General features: G+C 40.6%; 1 long non-coding RNA gene across 1 annotated transcript; it reads left to right on the top strand.

Moving 5' to 3' along the window:
• Positions 1-291: 291 nt before the first annotated feature.
• LOC144009515 (uncharacterized) lies at positions 292-7,754 on the top strand. Its single transcript, XR_013280952.1, has 2 exons — positions 292-437; positions 7,270-7,754. It is a non-coding gene; the product is annotated as an uncharacterized LOC144009515 (long non-coding RNA).
• The last annotated feature ends 11,558 nt before the right edge of the window (positions 7,755-19,312 follow it).

Here is a 19,312-nt window from a genome sequence, read left to right as displayed (position 1 = left end):
GAACGCCCTACTTATTTTATTGGCGTTTTATCCGGGCATTAAAGGTCATGTGTTGACACTTCTTTTTTGTGGACGCTCAAGCGGTTATGCTAGCCGCGCCCACTTTGCGTATTGAATGGCTAACTAGCAGGAAGTCGGATAGTCGTTTGCTTATAATAAATTTAAAAAACACATAGACAACAATCACGCAATAATGCACACGTTATACCTAAATTGTGGTAAAAGCAAAATTGCTAATGTGTTCAATTTAATGTGGCTGCTCTGCTGTAGCCTAACGCGCGTGCGCGTGTCCGTGACGTCAGCAGATCGCCCCGCCCCCTTTGGGTCAGCACTGCTGCATGGACGCACGTTGAAGTCAGGTGGAGATTTATTATTATTTTTGTCCGCTAAACAACCAAAAAAGGACTATTTATCATGTTTTTCAAGACAAGGCGACGGTAAGAGTGGCTCTAAATGTTTGAATTAATCGTGGACTTTGTATATATAGCGTTTAAGGGACTTATGGTTAATGTTTTGGTCACGTTTTATGGCATCTAAAATGTTCTTCTCTTGTGTTTTTACTACTTGAGTCAACGGAGGCTTGTAATTGTTTTTAATGGAACCCATGCAGGGCTGCTCTGGTGTCACACAATAATCAATTGTAATTTTCAATTGTTTAGGCACAAATCGTTCATAATGATGAAACGTTACACAACATGGCTGACAGAACGAAGCATGAATTATTGTTGTGCTTTTGTTGTGTTGTGCATATGTTGTTGTAATGTTTTTGTTGTTTTGTGGTACTGGCCTGTCAATGTTGTTTGATGTCATTTGAGGACAAAAAAAGCCACTTTTCACGGAAGGTGGGAATAACATGGTAACCGGTTGATTGCTAAAATAAGTTCTGGGCGTAGGTCCTTGAGGCTTTTTTTTTGTGGGTCGACTCATTTTTGACATGTTTGACCTTTCCCAAACCTCGTTGGGATCCTAGAAAACCCTAAAATCCCAAAAATGGCCACTTCAAACTCAAATGTGATGCTTCCTTTGTCTTTTTGGGCTTGAAGGATTCTTAAGATTTTTTTTTGTGGGTCTATTAATGATAGACATGTCTACAAATTCCATGTTACCAAGTGAAACTAGATTTTTGGGTTGAAATTCTTTTAAAGGGCCAATGAAAATGGCCGAAATAATTCAAAATCGCTACTTCTTCCAACCAAAATTGCAGACCTGCTGTGTCTTGAGACTTTTTTGTGTGTCTAGTCCACTGATGATGGCAAATTTTGTGTTTTCAAGTGTAAGTGGCTTTCAGGGGATGAATTTCCTAAAAAGGGAGCTTTACATTTGTGTGGAGTGATCTGAGGTGGTGGAAACCTGGTTGTTAAATGTCAGTTCATCTTCTGACAGTGTTACAAGAACTTTTTTTTCTGGACAATTGCTGACTCTGCCTCAAAAAAAAAAGTCAGAACAGACCCATTTTCCCCTCCTTTTTTGGCATTGTATTCTCTTTTCTGGGAATATTTCAAAGTGTCTTCCAGATGTGCTTTGTGCGTGTGATTTTCCTGTCCGGAATCGATGACGCAGCCCCTTTTAGTCGTCTCATCATCAACATGAGTGTGTTGTTTCATTCCTTTGACATCATTCCTGATCTGCGACCGTGCTTGCGGTGCTGTGGAGAAATTGGGGCCATTGATGAAATGTGAAACGTGTGCGTGTTACTCGATTCAGTCATCGGCTTAATCGTAAGTAAAGCCTGACGGCATGCTTGTTATGTAACAGCCTCAGGCGCGCCGCGGAATGATGTCATCAGCTGACCATGTGCTTTTTTTTAGCCTTAACTAAAAGCAGGACGCGTTCACTTTATATGTTACACCAAGTTTAATGTAAATCAGATTTCTTTTGTTTCTGTTTTAAAACTGAAAGTGACATCAGTCTTATTGGTCAGACTAACAGTTTAAAAAGTTCTGACATATTTAAACAAACTGTGTGAGATCAGAAGCTGTTAAACTAAGCCAAATCGGGTTCTAACCAAGTTTGCGTATTTGGAAGTATTCTAGATTGAACCTAAACTTCATTTTTTTCAACACTGAGATGTTTTTCTTCTAGTAAATCTTACCAGATTTCAACAAAATTAATTTTTATGCAAGGTCAGTGTTATGTTCTGGGGTTGGAACCCAAAAACGCAGACACAGATAAGATTTTAACTCTTTATTTGCATAACATCGAGAGGTGTAGAACAAACTTGACTAGACGAGGAACAATGAGAATGTATCAAGAATCACAAGATGCTAAGCTAACTTGGGCCGTGGAGTTGCACAGAGGTAATAATCTGACAAAAACACACACTTCTCAGACAGGCTTATATAGACAGCGAATCGAACTGATTGGCTGTGGCTAGACATGTGGGTAACAGGACTGACATGGAATTATCTGATTGGCTGTTGACCAGATAAAGAGATTAAAGATTCCTGACATCACTTAGCTTCTGACATCACATAGCGTCTTACCAGTTGAAACTTTATGCTGGTAACATCAATTCAGAACGGACACTTGACCTCAGTTCAAAACGGACACCATTCATGCCGTGAACGCAGATTCCTGAGCAACTTTCGGCCTGACGCTAGCTCGTTTGTGGCCGCTAAGCTAAGAGTGTCTCGCAACGATTTTGAGAACGGCGACAGAATAAATTTTTGCGCTGGTCTGATTGTGCGACGGCGTCCTTCTTCTGCCAGCTGTTCACACGGCACGTTGTTATCTTTTTGTGTGTCGGGCCCTCCTCTGGTTAATCTCGTTGGCCCCCGGCCAAGTCTAAATGCACACATGGCTGCTTTTCATGCAGACAGCGGCGTCAGCACTGTTTGTTGCACTACCGGCAGGCTGGCCCCACCCCCCTCTGGGAGATTGACTTTTAGCATTTAGCTTGTTGCTGTCTTAGAGTCACAATTAGGGATAGACAGATTAATCGGTGCCGATATTCAGCATTTTGAAGGATATCAGCATCAGCCATTTTGAAGAATCATATGGCCAGATATGTAGATATATAGATCCATTTTAAAAAGTGTTACATTCAGGGAACTAATTATTTAATTTTTCAGAGATTCTGCTGACTGTTTGAATCATTTTGGGGCCAATTCCAGGGCTGTCACTTGGACCAACTCCAACCAATGAGAAGCAGAATTACCAGACAGATAGGCGACAATAAATTGACCTTACCGTAAACCACACTCGCATGACCTAGTAAACCAGTCTCCGACGGCACGTGCGTTTTGCTGCAGACAAAGAAAAGTAATCCAGCTCCTGGTAGTGAATTGCGTGGTTATCCAAAGCCAAGAAAAAAAATCAATAACAATGGTTAAACGCTGAAGTCACAGCTTGTATAAGGGTGATAGCCGTTATCCCGATTGACTAACCGGCATCCTGCGGTAGTCGCGATTTTTGTACGAGAGACACTATCCATATTATTCCCTTCCCTAAACCCTAAAACAACTACGGAAAATGTCTGCACTGGATCAAATCCCTCCAAAATGACCAGAAACTACTACGTCTGCTCTAAGGTAATGTTCTCCATTGTTGTTTTTAGCCAAAAGCTAACGATAGCTCCGGGTAGCTAACCGTCCACTTGTTTGTTGACTTACTATTTACGATAAATGCCAACAAAACATTGAAACTATGAGGTAATATAAATTCATTCTTACCCTGCTTGACAAAGAATAATGTCCAAAAACTTCAATCGGTCAAAGTGAGTGAGGCGACTTTGTTTTCCTGACTTCTGTAGCAGCAGACAGCGATGCACATTTTGTTTTGGGGCAAAATTGCATGGTGAGGGAGTGAAGTTACCCTTAACTAAAAAAATTTAAAGCCCCTTTGCTTGCTTCGAAGAGAAGCATTGATGTCCTAAAAATACCTGACCGGGAAATCCAAAGGAAGATCTGACAACCTTGCCATTCGAGCGCATGCTGTTTGGCTCATCTTGCCCGAACGATGTCGGAGGGAGCTTCTTGTAGGGGCGTGCTACGGTAAGGTCAATTGCTAAGCTTTAACGTTAGCTTAGCATGTCATCAAAATTTGACGATCATTTCAAGAGAATCGTCACAAAATGGCGGCTCGAGGTCGTGTTCATCACTGCTTGCAGCTTTAACCATTTTGTCGTTGAGTTTCCTGACGTTTTGCTTCATGGGAGTTTTTGATCCTCGTGTTTATCAGCTGAAGGCGTTGCTACGCATACAGAGGGAACCATGAGATTGTCCCGCCCACAAAAGAGCACGTGAACTGAGGCTAACCCCCGTTAAGTAGATTATTCTGTGAAAATCCCTTACAAGCAAATCATCAGCAGACTGGATTGCCGGTCTGCGCTGACATTTTGCCTCCAATTTGTTATCGTCGCGCTTGAGCTTTTTCTTCTTCTCCTTCTTCAGCGGCGGTCTTGAAGGAGTGCCGTTGTTTGTCCGTCGGAATGAAAAGGCTCATTCCGGTTCTGCACCTGTCCCATGCAGCGGCGTACGCCTTTGCTGCACTTTTACGTCTTGAATTTACAGCCCCCAGCTGGAGGAGGCGACCTTTCACTCGCCCTCCCTCCGTTGGTGGGGGCTTCATGGCAGCTGGGGAGACTTCACTGGCTCCTTGTGCGAAAAAGCCACCGAGGCGGCGAGGCTTTCTCTCCGCGCCTCGAACACGATAGCGGCTCCATTTGACACGCCGCCGCCGCCGCCTCCAGCTGTCAGTTTCCATCTCATTCAAAGAAAAGAAAGTCCGTTCGTGTCGCCTGGCGGTTGCATTCTGGCCTCGTCGGGCTTCTCCTCGTTCACGCCGTTGAAAAGGAGACGCAGGAAGAAGCCGCTCCAATGCTTTTCCCCAAAAAGCACGCTAACGTTCTCATTAGGCTAACAGCTGTGCGGAGACAAAACATTAGCAACCAGCAGAGGTGGCAAAACGTCTTACGCTCTGTCCTCAAGTAAAAGTGCAAATAATCTACTGTAAAATGATTGAAACTAGGGGTGTTAAAAAAAAAAATCGATTCGGCGATATATCGCGATACTACATCGCGCGATTCTCGAATCGATTCAATAAAAAAAAAAATCGTTTTTTTTTTTTTTTTTTTTTTTTTTTTTTTTTTTTTTTTTAAGAGCTCAGAATTGTTCATTCGGTAGTCTTACTGATTCAACGTCTTATCATCATTGCCTTTTTTTTTTTTTTTTTTTTGTGTGTGAATCGATTTTTAATCTTCCATTTTTAATGGAAAAATATTCAACAAAACGTCTGACTTCGGGTTAGGATTCACACCTTGAGCATGGAAGAATGTTATATGAACGGAACATTAAGCCTTAATATTTTATTTTAATGCTGTTCAAACATGAAACAGATTACAACCTCTATAAGACTGAAATTTCAGATAAATAAATAATCCATTTTCATATAAATCTTACACTCTACAAGCTTACTGATTAGTATTTTCTAAATTTGAATGAAAAAAAATCGCAACAATCGACTTATAAAATCGTATCGGAATTAATCGGAATCGAATCGTGACCTGTGAATCGTGATACGAATCGAATCGTCAGGTACTAGGCAATTCACACCCCTAATTGAAACTAAAGATTCTTTTGATAATCAATTAACCTGTCTATTAGTTTTTCAATTAATGGATGAATCAGATAAAAAAAAAAAAAATCTGTCTTTTTTTTTTTTTTTTTTTTCCCTGGTTTGGTCGTAACAACCATAAGAAAATAAGCAAAAATGTTGCTAATTGTTTCCAAAGTAAAAGCAAATATTGACAGTATTTTGAAAAAACAAAAAACAAAACAAAACACAAAAGTCTTCATGGAGGACCAGACAAATCTGAGAAGTTTAACCGCTGAGAGACAGGATTTTTGAGGTTTGGAACAATTTGATCATCAAAATATTTGTCAAAGTGATAACCGATTAGTTGTTGATGAATCGGTTAATTGTCGTACAGCTGCAATCACTCAAGATCCCAATTGCAGTTGACTTTGCCATTCTGTTTATGCCTTTTTTTTTTTTTTTACATTATCCGTTGAGAGTGAAGAAAAAAAAAAGTCACATGGCAATTTTTTAAAATAAAATAATAGAAAGCACTGAAAGGTGCTTTCAAATGTGGCAAGTGAAATCAAAGTTGGCTGACAAAGTCTACTTGAGTACAATCCACGTATTCGGCAACTTGTCACCGCCGCTAGCAGCTTTCAGCCGGTGTGCCGACGGGCCCTTGCTGCTGTCGGAAATCCAGATGGCTAATGAGCTCTGGAGGAGGTCGTGACCTCGACGCGGCGCGGCGCTAAGTGACGAGCTTCCCCTGCTGCATCCGCGCTGATGAGGGCCTGCACGTAATTACGGGTCGCTCGCCGCCGCCGTGCTAACGTTTAGCTGATCTTTGTTCGGCGAGGTTCAAGTACACCTCCTTTAATTAAAAGTCATTTCATTAATTGATGGCTGATTTATTATGATATGTGAAAATTCGCTAGCGAGCTAGCTAACGGCTGAACAATTGTGCTGGAAGTGGAACGTCCTTGGCGGAGTGAATCCCAAGTTTGTCCAGTTTGTCACATGACATGATGTTGGCTCTTCGCTTCTCTTGTTCCATGCTTGACTACTGCCCTCCTGCCGCTCGCTGCTATGAATACCGCCAAAAATGCCCCCATCATACTATCAGCGAGTGTCGGGTGGACCAGCTCCTCCTCCTCCGGCACCGCAAATAGGCGGATGAGGTCACGTGAGTGATGCATTGTGGGCACTCTGCCAGCTGGGTCGCCATGTTACCAGCCCACCCCCGACACTTAATTAATTGATTGATTAATTAATTAATAAAAATGAATACATTTTTATGAAGACAAAAAAATATTGAAGATGTGAAGATAAACTACCAAAAAATGTTTTACTTGATAATCAAGATAAACTCCCCCCAGAAAATATAATAATTTTTTTTTTTTTTTTTTTGAATGGCATGGGCAAGTACTCACACCTGGCCTATTTTTCAAGGTATCGATACTTACGATGGCTGCCCTCTTGTGGCAATTTGCCAACTAGAGCTAGAAATGAGAAGAATGAAGGAAAATGGCTATTAATTTCATGTAATTTAAAGGAAAAAATGCTACATAGGGATGCGTGTGTGTGATTAGAAGCCAATTTTCAAAAATAGGCTAGCAGTCACATGTGACGACTGCCACTCAAATGGTGAGCGGTGACATCATCAAGGGAGAGTCCCACATGACGTCCATTTTGATTGGCAGGTGATGCGTGAAATGAAACTTGAACTTGTCCTGTTTTTTGTCTTGTTTTCAGGTTTTGGGGGCTACTGGATGCAAAGCAGCGGCGGCGTACACACGGGGACTTTTCACCGCCGTCTTCATGGAACGTGCGCACTCTCACATGCGTAGGCTGCCTGATTTTTTTCTTTGTCTTTTTTTTTTTTTTCTTCCTGTCTTTTAATAGTCGCTACTTCCCTCTTTCTTGGAGAGGACTCGTTGGCACCCTGAATTGGCCCCAAGGTGCACCGAGTTTGCGGTTTGGACATGACCAAGTGTTACAACTGTCACGCTGAACTTCTTAAAGAGACAGAGGCCATTTTTCAGTTGTTGCTTGCTGCCGGACGTTTTTTTTTTTTTTTTTTTTTTTTAGCTTTTTCCACTTCATTACCTGCTAAGATTGATTGGAGACTCATTTTGTATGTGTATGTTATTTTACGGCGGTTAAGACTGAAATAATGCAAGCAATTTTATATAATTATCTTCATGTATTAAATGTTTGATCATTTAATTTAAAAATAAGGTGCAACTAATCTATTTATCTCTGATCATAGTCTGTTGTTGCCTTCAGAGACAATTTGGAAATCACAATTTACACACAAATGTTTCATAGTCCTAAAAATCTTCCTAACTTCAGTTTTCCAATGGGATTGTTCCAAATTTGATTTTTTTTTCCTTTAATAATTGTAAAACTGAGAGCTGAGCAAATAATGTCGAGAGTAGTCATTTACACTTAAAAAAAAAAAAAATATATATATATCTATATATTTTTATTTTTTTATTTTTTTTATTTATTTTTTCTTTTTTCATTTATAGTATGAAATAACTGGACACTTCATCATAGTCACGTGAAGTAGAACTAATGCAAACATGAAAATACAATAAAATGAGAACAAAAGGGATTTGTTTTTTGTTGAAAATTGCCAACTTCCTCTTGAAGTTCTGTTGGTGTTCATTAGAATGTAAAAACCACCACCAAAAAAAAAAAAAAAAAATCCATTGTAGTAAACGGAATGTGCTCTCGTTCAGACTTGACAGCAGGAAGTGCATCGAGGAAACCATGAAACATTTCCTCTCATCTACTCTGCCCCCTCCCCTTCCTGCTCACTCCTGCCCCCGACCTCCGCCAAGGCAACGTCTTCATTCACAAATGCGCTACGAGTTTGCCGCGTTGAAATGTCAAGCTGCCGGCGCACTTCCTGATTGAGTTACCGCCGAGGGCAGCGAGCGAGGTTATTGAGGGCGTTTGGGGGTGCGTGCATATGTGTGTAAAAATAGCAGCCAACCATTTTAAGTCGGCGTGTGTCTTCGTCAGCAAATCTTCAATTAAACGAACTGCTCACATTGCCAGTCATTTAATCTCTTTTATCTTGGGGGTCTGGCGTGTACTGAACGTTTATATCGAGTATGCATGCACACGCCTGCACGTGCTTCTTCTTCTTGTTCTTCTTATCTGGTCGTCGGGTAACACAAGACAGCTGCTCTCGCTACGCTTGCTTCACATACGCTAACTCCCTGCAGCAGGTGAGCAGCTGGCCTCGTATTCCCAAGCATTTTTTTTTTTAAGAGACAAAAATGATTGGTTGGAGGTCTTGGTTCACACGCCCTCTTCGCCAGAGCCAAGCAGCGACGCGGCTTGCCACACACGCTCGCACACTCACGTGGGAAAACAGCTTTCCAGGAATCGGCTTTCCTCGCAACCCATCGTACAGCAGCACGGTTCACCGTCGCTACGAGAAACGTCAGCTGCTGCACCGGATATGTCGCGTTAAAAAAAATAAAAAAATAAAAAAATAGCAAGACGTGGCACAAATGAGGAATTCTGATACGCGGCTGTGCAGACCGTCAAAAAGTAAACGTTAAAAAAATAGGCACAAGTGAATGTGAACAGCAGCAAAAAATTGTCAACTGTCTTGCTTGGAGCAAAACTAGAAGTGTAATAAATGCTAATTGTATATATTAGGGATGTAACGATAACCAAACATCACGATACGATATCACGATATGAAGGTCACGATACGATGATTATCACGATATTGTGGGGAGGTTGGCGGTACAAATAAAAGGTCACAATCTGTAATAAAACTTAATATTGAGGCACAATGAGTTCCTCCACATATTGACTCGGTTCACTAGCAAATTACATTCCCCTTTATCTGACCATTAGTGCGGATTTTAACCATAGAGGGCCAAAACATGCCTTGTGAAAGTTAAACTTCACTAAAAAACTAGCCACTAGAGGCTGCTAAAACTTCACAAATGAAAATCAACTCTCTTTTTTTAACATGTGCTGCTTTTAATGAAAACATGACGACGACTATGTATTGTGGCAGTTTTAATATCGCGATATCACGATATTGCTGTTATCATTACATCCCTAGTATATATACACCAGTGCTTCTCAATTTTTGTTAAAGAAGGTGGAAAAAATATTTTGAACCCCCACAACTATCCGCTGTAACAATAAATATAAATTGTGTAAGAAATTGTTGTAAGTACGCCTCTGCAGATGAGCTAATATTCTCACAATGAGAATGACAGTGCCACCTCCTGTGGTGGATGTGCAATTATACTTTGCTGTAATTCTGATTCTGCTGTAATTTGGATTCTTGTACAGCCAAAAAAAAAAAAAGAAAAGAAAAGAAAATGAACAAATATCAGCAAGAATAGTTGGCGGTATGGAACAAAAAGTAAAGATATGTCGAAAGGGGAATGGCAAGCCAAAAATGTTCTTTACAATAATGTGTTCTATGAACCCCCATTACTTCTGTGGAATGTAAATTTTGTAGAAATATACACTCATTTTGATCCATTTAAGGGGGCGGCCATTTTGCCTTGTACCCCCTCTTGCTGTCGACTGAAAATGACATCACGGTGCATAAGCGAGGGTCTCGGTAACGGCCAATCATGGCTCAGCTGTTTTCTGGGTTTGGTCATGTGACATTTGCAAGCTGAGTCCAGAGCAACTGTCATTTTGTCATTGAAGTCATTTTCAGTCGATAGAGAGTGACAAAATGGCCGCCCACCTGAGATGGATCTTGAGGGGGTTTTTTTCTGCTTCATTCGTGTTCCACAAACTCAAAGTTACAATCAGAATGTTATATTTAGACTAGTGGAGGCACATACAACATATTGTCAAGAACATTTCTGAATTGATTAACCTTTTAACAAATATTTCACATGTGGCTATAAGAAACTGCCGTAATGTGCCGTACAGACAAAAACACAGTTATTTTTTCAGCATCCATACTTGTTTATATGGTGTGACGTTTTATTCTGAAGGCCAACTCTGGTGAAAGGAAAACTCGGCTGCCCTTTGACAGCATTCCAGGCAGTAAGTCTGAGAGATTCCTGCCTTGCTGGAAACTCATCACTCAGTTATGCGAGTTTTGCGCAGCCCACGCGTGAAGTGTGTAAATCCATCAGTGGCTCCGATCAGATCCTCGCGCATCCAATCGTCATCGATTAGGATGGACGTCGGAATGAAAAGTGTCACGATGGCCAGTGAAGTCGTCAGCTAGACTGCATGTTGAACAAAAGGCGCTTTGAACACAAGAAGACCGTGACGCATTAGAAGACAGGAAGTGTGACCTTATACGGACATATGCACATTTAAGGAAGGAGATGAAAATTCAAGATGATCGCATTTGGACTGCTTGACACGTCTGATTTGGCGGAACAATCCAATTCCAGTTTGTAGAAAAGATTGTAAGCTAGATCGCTATAACATCATTTTGCAACATGTCATACGTCCTAATGACATTCCAACACTGGAATGTGACGTTCCGTCTTGTTTGCGGCTCTTCCGGCCTACTTTATCACACAAAGATGACTTTTATTAAGGCACCTAACCTGTGAAATCATCTTTTTTTTAAACCCATGGGCATGCCTTAAAATAAAATAACATATTTTTTACATTGGTTGCAGGGTGCCCTCTGCAGGAGTGACTCAGAACTGACCAAATGCTTACAGATAATTATGACACCGAGATACAAATATGCTGACTTACAAGTTTTTTGACATATGAGCCATCATTCAGATTTTTTTCCATAGTAATTTATTTATTTATTTTTTGCTTTGATTTGCAAGCAGTTTTTAGCTGAATGTTTTGTGTTTTTTTTTTTTTTTTTGAGGGGGGGGGTTAAATTGTCGCAAGGAAAGTTTGAACATGTTCAAAGACCATTATTAAGAATGTTTAGAAAACATTTAAGACTGTTTAGAGATCATTTAGGAAACACTGCGACCTTGAACGAACCCTGATGTTAAATCAACAATTGTTCGCGTAGCAAATGTTCGACCCTATGTGGAATGCGGCCTTTAGCTTAATGCTAACAATGCAAAACGCCATGAGATGCTAATGTTAGCATCTCTAGTCACACATGTAGACATAATAAAAATAGTAATACTGAAAGGCATAGATTCTTTATCGTAACTTGATAATAGTGATAGACCGATATGTTTTTTTCAAGGCCGATACTGATACAGATTATTAGTAGCCAAGAAGGCCGATAACCGATATTTCAAGACGATATTCATTTGCAGTAAAATGGGAAAATAAAGAAAAACAACTTTTAAACTATATTAACAGATTTGTTTAAAAAAAAATATAGAACAAAAATTGCAGGGAGCTTCCAGGGTTCATTAGCATGTTAAACTAAATTAAAATAATAATAATAATAATAATAATAATAATAATAATAAAGCAAGTAAATAGATTCCTAAAGATTTCTACTGTCAATAAAGTTTTCTAAAATTTCAACATAATTTATTTATTTTATTTATTATTTATTTTTTAAATTTATTTATTTATTTATATTTATTTTATTTATTTTTATTTTTAAAATTTTCATTATTTTATTTATTTTATTTATTTATTATTATTCTTGATTTATTTATAAAAGATTTCTACTGTCAAAGTTTTCTAAAATTTCAACATAATTTCTTTCTTTATTTATTTTTTTTTATTAAAAAGTGTAGGGAGTTCCTAGTTTTCAAAAAGTGGAAATTTAAATAGATCCATAAATGAAAAGTTCCCTGCATCTCATTTGGGGTTTTTGTTAGGGTTTGTAAAAACGTTTCAAGAAGATCTTCACGGTGAAAAATTGTCTGAATATGTTCCAAATGTGTTTACGACAAAAAAAAAAAAAAAAGACTGACTGCGAACATCTTACAAATCCTGTTGAAAACCCCAAATTCACTACGTTCACAAGTATTTACCGCTGAGTGAGCTTTATCTGCCTTCAGATTCCAAAAATGGCCGATGCCAACATTTATCAAAATGCCAAATGTCGGTACCGATAATCGGCCCGGCCGATAATTGGTCTATCCCTACTTGATAAGTAGAAGAGGAAGACTTTTATTTTGAAGTTGGTCTCAGCTTTTGTCCTGAATGGTTTTTAAATCGTTACTTTGACAGTTTTAAACTCGAGTCGATACCTCAACTTCTACAGAAGTCTTATGAAATCCAAATATTTCCAGTTGTTCTTGCATAATGAGTGTAAACACCTGTGCTGACGAGCAAACAAGCCATAGTTTTCTTTTTCGTTTGGCCGGTGGTGCTGCTAGCATGAAATGCTAAGAGGAAGTTGAAAGCCGTACTCTCGCTGTGAGACAAAAGGCATCTCTGTGGATGAAAGTAGACGCGTCTGCGTGTGAGAATGTGTAGCCATTTCGCTACTGAAAGACGCAGTTATGCTTCATGTGTTGTTTCCTGACTCATGTTTAGGGGAAATTATGCAGATGTGCTCCCACCTTTCTTAGGTGGCCTTTTTCATGGTTCCCCCCCGCATTCTTCTTACTCTTCTCACTTCTGCTCAGCAAAGCGACCGTTTTACTCACTTCTCTGGAGACGTAACCTCAACAAGCATTGGGATGCGCGTTTGTGTGTGTATGACAAGGTAGTTTTGCGTCAAACGGAATATAGCGCTCATAGGCGCCAAATGTTTGAAAGGATTCACACAAACGGCAGCGTGGGAATTTGACGCAGCCTGATGCGATGTTTGTGTGCTGACCTGCCGCTTGCGTTTGATTGGCTGGCAAGCTCGCTCAAAGTGTGTAAACGTCGCCTTACGCAGGCGGACTTTGCGCTGCGGCTTTACAGCTGATGAAATGTGAAGAGTTATGAGAGGAGAACGCTGCAATTCTTCCATAATCGGCCTGATAATAGATAATGAATAATCAATCGTCTTGAATGAACACATGCTTGCAGAGGAAATGTTAGCATTTGAAACTACAAGCAAAAACGGATATTATTACACCCCCAAGCATAAATGTAAGGGAAATGTTTTCATTTTAACTGGAAAACATTTATCTAACCACTTCATCGAGAGGAAAACAATACAGGAAACAAACAACTGGTCAAGGATATGCTGAAGAAGCACCTTCACCTTGAGTTCACATTTTCAGAAGAATCTAAATGTTTGTCTGGTAAATGTTAGCATTTGAAATGGCTACATTGAAATTAGGTGCTAAAGCTAACTCAAGACCTCACAGGAACCATGTTTAAAAAAAAAAATCCTAAACTAGAGTTGGTCTTTTAAGTAAATTCAAAACAAAAATGTCCAAAAAACATTACAAGCATTTAAGAGGGAAGAACAAAATGTTAGCGTTTGATTGTGCTGAATGTGATTACGCAAACAAAAAACTTTAGAGCTTCAAACTTCCTGACAACCATCCACGTACTTAAAGGAAAATGGACGACAAATGTTTGACTGTTTTCTTTTTTTTTTTTTTCTAGCTGGCATTCAAGTGTCTTAGTTATCGTGTGTGAAACATGCTCGAGTAGGAATGTTATCAATTGAATGTGGTAGACATGAAAGCGTCTCTTCTCTGAATGATGCTTGTCACGTCTTCGAGGAACGCGCGCCATCTTCCTTGTGCGACAAAATTAAAACGGCCACTTCCTCTTTGCGCACTGCTGGAGATGCAAGATAGCCTTTTGGAGAGAAGTGCAGTTATTCGTTTTTTTTTGTATTTCTTAGTTTTAATTCGGATCAAATCTTCAAGGTGTCTCGGACGAGCTTCCAAGTCTGAATAATTCCAGACCAAAAGATTTTTCCAAGTGTACTTGTTGCTATTTTTTTTAATCACATTTTTAAAACTGCTGCGAGTGTATTTGAAGACATGTAAATCTTATCCGGCGAGTTGCGATTGCTCGCGCATCTTTCCGAGGATCTGAAATGTTGGGCAAGCGAGAGGAAACTTGATTTGCCGTCTCCCGGCCGTGTGTCACGTGACAAGAAGTGTGTCGCCTTGTGGCTTTTTCACCGGCGTGCCGCTTCATTTACTCAAGCGTGACGTTGACGTGCTTGTCTTGAATGCGTGCCCCCGCGATTGCCTTTTGTGCAGACGGACTGGCGGCGCAAACGGCCGCGGGATCAAAGCTGGTAATTTTCAGCAGGCGGACGTGGAATGGTGCGCATCCCTCAAATGACAGGTCGGCCCGCGCCAGAGCGGCCTGACAAAGGTCACCGAGTGTGCTCCAAAAAACAAAAAAAAACTCGGTCCTCACAATTTAATCACGGTCGTCATTTTTGACACGATTAAATTAGCCTGATCTTGGTGTTTGGCTACGTCTTGTTTGTCCCTTTGTGTCTTTTTTTGACTTTTGACTTTGTCATGCTTCATCCAACATTTCTTCTTCTTCTTCTTCTTCTTCTTCTTCTTCTTCTCCTTCTTCTCCTTCTTCTCCTTCTTCTCCTTCTTCTCCTCCTTCTCCTCCTTCTTCTCCTTCTTCTCCTTCTTCTCCTCATTCTTCTCCTTCTTCTTCTTCTTCTTCTTCTTCTTCATCCTTCATTCTTCTTCATCTTTCTTCTCCTTCATCCTCTACATCTTCTTCTTCATCCTTTTTTGTCTTCATCCTTCATTCGTCTTCATCTTGAGTCGTCAACTCCTCTTCCTCTATTTCCCCTCTTCGTTAACATTGTCTTGTCTGTCCTTCCTCTCGGCTACATTTTCATTATTGTCCTTTACTTACCGTCTTTTTTTCTCATCCTTGTAATCTTTTTAGTAATCTGCTTCTTTTTTGTCATCTTCATCTTGTCAATCCTTCCCGTATGTGAACATTTTCTTCTTCAACCATCTTTGATTGTCTTCTATTTTTGCCCTTCCTTGTCCGTCTTTCTTTGCTTTTATCTTCTACATTGTCTTCATCTGCATCTTTTTTTTTGTCTCTTCATCTTTTCTCTTCTTTTCTCTCTTCCTGCTCTTTTGTCTTCTTCGTGGTCTACCTGGCAAGCGGTTAAAAAGTCGCCAGGAAGCAACGACAAGATTGCGAGCGTCGTCAGATAAGTGCGACGGATGGTGGATAAGTGAGGAGATTCCCCCGCCAGCCCCCCACCTCCTTGGACGAACACGATCCAGGTTTAGTCATTAACAAGTGGGCGGTGCTCAAGCATCCTTGAAGCTTGCTGAAGCGTCTCCCCCGTCATTAGGCCTTCTTTGCATTCGCTCTTTGGTAGCCTGTCAAATATTCATGCAGGGGGTGGGGGAGTTTCACTATCCACCCCCCAAGGGCCACTAAAGGTGTCTTTGGATTGCGATAGAAGCTGAGCGTGCAGCACCCGCCGCTCGTCTTCTAATTGGCTTTGCCTTTAACGAGGCTAATATACGACGTTTTAAACAACGTTGTAAACGGGCGCACTTGTGTGTCTCATCTCGTTTTTCTCCAAATGCTTCTGTTCGGCGTCAAGTTACCTCCAGGATGCAAATGTTGCCACATTGCCAAGCTTGTAATCATCACAAAGGTGATGCAGTTGAAAAAATAACATTTTCGGAAAGGGAAAAAAACCAGAAATAACAAACTACAAACGTCAGCGAGTCCGACTGCTTTTCCACTTGCAGCTCCGCACGAGTGCTCGTCCTACTTTCACTTTTTATTCGGCCTGCCATCAATCAGTCAGTCAGGAATTGGGGCGTCTCCCCCCTCACCCCAACAGCTGTCGCCTGCAGCTCGTCGTTCCCCTTTCACCCGACCGCTCGTCCCCGCGTGTCTAACAGTGGCACCTTCCCAAAATGTTGGGGAACGCCGCCAGACAATATTCCAGTCGTCGTCCCGCCTCAACCAAACCAGTCGTTTATGGACTCGAGAATATTATGGCTCATTTTCCTATCATTTGATTCGTAACGGTAAAAACACGCATTTTTTTTTTTTTTTTTTTTTTTTTTTTTTTGTTCCTTGCTGAAGTCCTCGTTTCAAAATCTTACTGATGATTAAAACATTTGGGCCATAATGGACAAAAACTTTTTGCATAGTGTGCAGATACTACACAAGTGCGCAAAATAATCCCAACCACTCATTCACGCCGTTACACTCTTGTCTTTTCTGTTATACGTCGTCGTAACGATAAAGACGTATAATTGTCCTGACACTTTCCCAAATTCATACGTAGCTCCAAAATGACAACGTGTTTTGCTGTCTGCTTTTGTGTGAATGCAAAATGGCGGCTTCATGCCAGCACTTGAGATCACGGGACCCTCTGGTGTATTTGCAACAACGGCATTAACGGAAAAGACTGTTTTGATGAGGATTATTTGTAATAGAATAAAAAAAAACAGGATGGCTTTTGTGTTAGTTTTTGTGAAAAGGGCATTTTAAGCAGTCGGAGCAAAAGTTCCAAAATTCACTAACTCACAAATAATTCTTACCTACTTCTTGAGTGATGGCCAATCGTCCTATCCGTCAAATTAATTTTCAATTCGTCATTGATCCAATTATATGAATATGAGCGATAATTATACTTAAAAAAATTATTCAAATTTGTCAGGGTTATTATCAGAAATCATCTTCTCTGTGCTGTGTGAAGATGGGGTTTTTTCCCCTTCATTTTATAGCTTCTGTCAAGTTTGGGCTTGGGGGTTTGGAGTCAAGGTTCAGGCAGATGCATCCAGGTCCAAAGCTCGTCATTTATTGAGACTGATCTGAAGGATTTGTTGGCAGATACGACAAACCCACAAAGACGTCTGCGGGGGCTTCGGGTAGTTCAGCTCGTAGGTGTGGCGAGTAAAAGGGTCGATGTGTGTGTCAGTCACGTGTTGCCCATGTTATGGACATGCGGTGATGGCGTGAGTGTGGGCGGGCGGCGGAGGAGCTCAGCCCCCCACACGACCCTTGAACTTGCCAGGGCGGAGTCCCAGCAGTGGGTCAGCCAGGCTGCCAAGTTCAGCGTGGTTAATGTTCAAGCCGTTTGATCCGTGCGCGGAAGCCGCATTCCGCGAATTCCTCGCCAGCCTTTTGGGAAGACTCGCATCAGCCGCTCTTTATTGCAATCGACTCAAGTTTGGATGGAAAAACAAAGAAAAAAATTCATTTTGAGGAGGAGAAATTTCTGTTTTCAAGAAATCCCATTTTTTGGGGGGGGGTAAAACAAAAATCTATATATATAAATCTATTTTTTAAAATAGTCATTCTTCAGATTTGAACAAAATCACGTTTTTTTTTTAGGAAAAAAAATTGACAATATTTTCAAAAAATCACATTTTTTTTACTAATAATCTCCTCATTAAAAAATAGTAATTCTTCATATTTCAACAAAACTTTTTTTTGTGTTTTTTTTACAAAGCAATTTTTTTATATTTTCAAAAATCACTTCTTTTTTTTTTTTGCAAAAAAATTAATTTAAAAAACAAGTTATTCTTAAGATTAGATTTCAACAAAAGTTTTATTTTGAGGACAAAAATGTGTTGATATTTCCAAGAAATCGAGATAAAAAAAAAACAATAATGTAATTTGAAATACTGTTTTGTTTTGTTTTTAACAAAAGTCTTAACATTTAAACAATTGGAGGAATTTTTGAGGAAAGAATGTTAATATTCTGCGATTGGCTGGCAACCAGTCCAGGGTGTACCCCACCTACTGCCCAGAGCCAGCTGAGAGAGGCTCCAGCACCCTCTGCGACCCTCGTGAGGAACAAGCGGTTCAGAAAATGGATGGATGGATGAATGTTAATATTTTCAAAAAACGAAATAAACTTAATTTTTTTCAAAGAAAAAAATACTGCCCATGGAAAGAATAAAATGTCTCAGAGAAAATGTTTTTTGTGAGAGAAAACTTTTTTTTTTTTTTTTTTTTTGTACATTGGGTGCTGCTCTGTAGTGTGTCAGCATGTCAAGACAATCAATGATTACCCCGTGGCGAGCTTCCACTTTTGGATGTTTCATCTTGTTCTTTTGCCTCCATTGTGGTCATGCTGACCTGCGCCAGCCGCGCGCTGGCCGCCCTCGCGTCCCACTCGTGCCAATGTCCCGGCAAAATGCCGCCGTTCAAAGCGCGAACTTTAGAAGCCACGATTTAGAGTTGGCGCACGCCTCTCCCGCCAGGAAGGAAGCGTTGACCTCACGTGACCTTTCTGGGCATCTGGAGCCGCCCTGCAGGTGACCAAATGCGCTGCGACTTCCTTTCTGGACGTTTCCTTGACTCGAAATCTGGGGCGACCCCAGGAGAAAGCCGTTTTCATTTCTAAAATATTGTTTAAAAAGTTATTTTGAGGTGAAAACTATTTTCAACAAAATTCAAGAACAATATATTTTTTAGGCTTTATTGGCTGTTCACAGTGGGGGAAAAAAAAGTCATATTTTTTAGCTTATTTTTATTATTTTGTTTTAATGGTCAGTTGTGTAATATTTCTGGACGTTGATTTGAATGTGGCTGTTATGTTTTGGAAGGAGCAGAATTGTGCCGCGCTGGCATTTTAACGCCGCTTTGCGCACGGACTCATTTGCTTAAAACGCGGGCCAGACGCTGAGCAGATGTCGGCAATTTGTGAATAATAGCGAGTGGTGGAAAGCGCTGATTGATTGCGGACCGCCGGCTTTACGGCGGCTTCAATGTGAGGGGTGATTAACTAATAGCCTAATCCCAGGTAAGAGTCACGTGCCGGCCTGCTGGCTGCCATAGCGATCACTCGGCTGGCTTTCGATGGCTTCTTTCACCGGGCAGATGGAAAGATTGCAGGGGGGAGGGGTCAAAGAGGGGTGCCCACTCCTGCTTTTCTCTTGGTGGACTTAAGAACACAACTTGAGTTTTCTTTAGCGACTCTTAATTGCTTGGGCAGGGAAGACCAGACTTCCTGCTCCCCAGTCAG

The sequence above is a fragment of the Festucalex cinctus genome, chromosome 20 (genome assembly GCF_051991245.1).
Source record: "Festucalex cinctus isolate MCC-2025b chromosome 20, RoL_Fcin_1.0, whole genome shotgun sequence".
NCBI classification, from domain to species: domain Eukaryota; kingdom Metazoa; phylum Chordata; class Actinopteri; order Syngnathiformes; family Syngnathidae; genus Festucalex; species Festucalex cinctus.
This window is presented reverse-complemented; position numbering and strand designations above follow the sequence as displayed.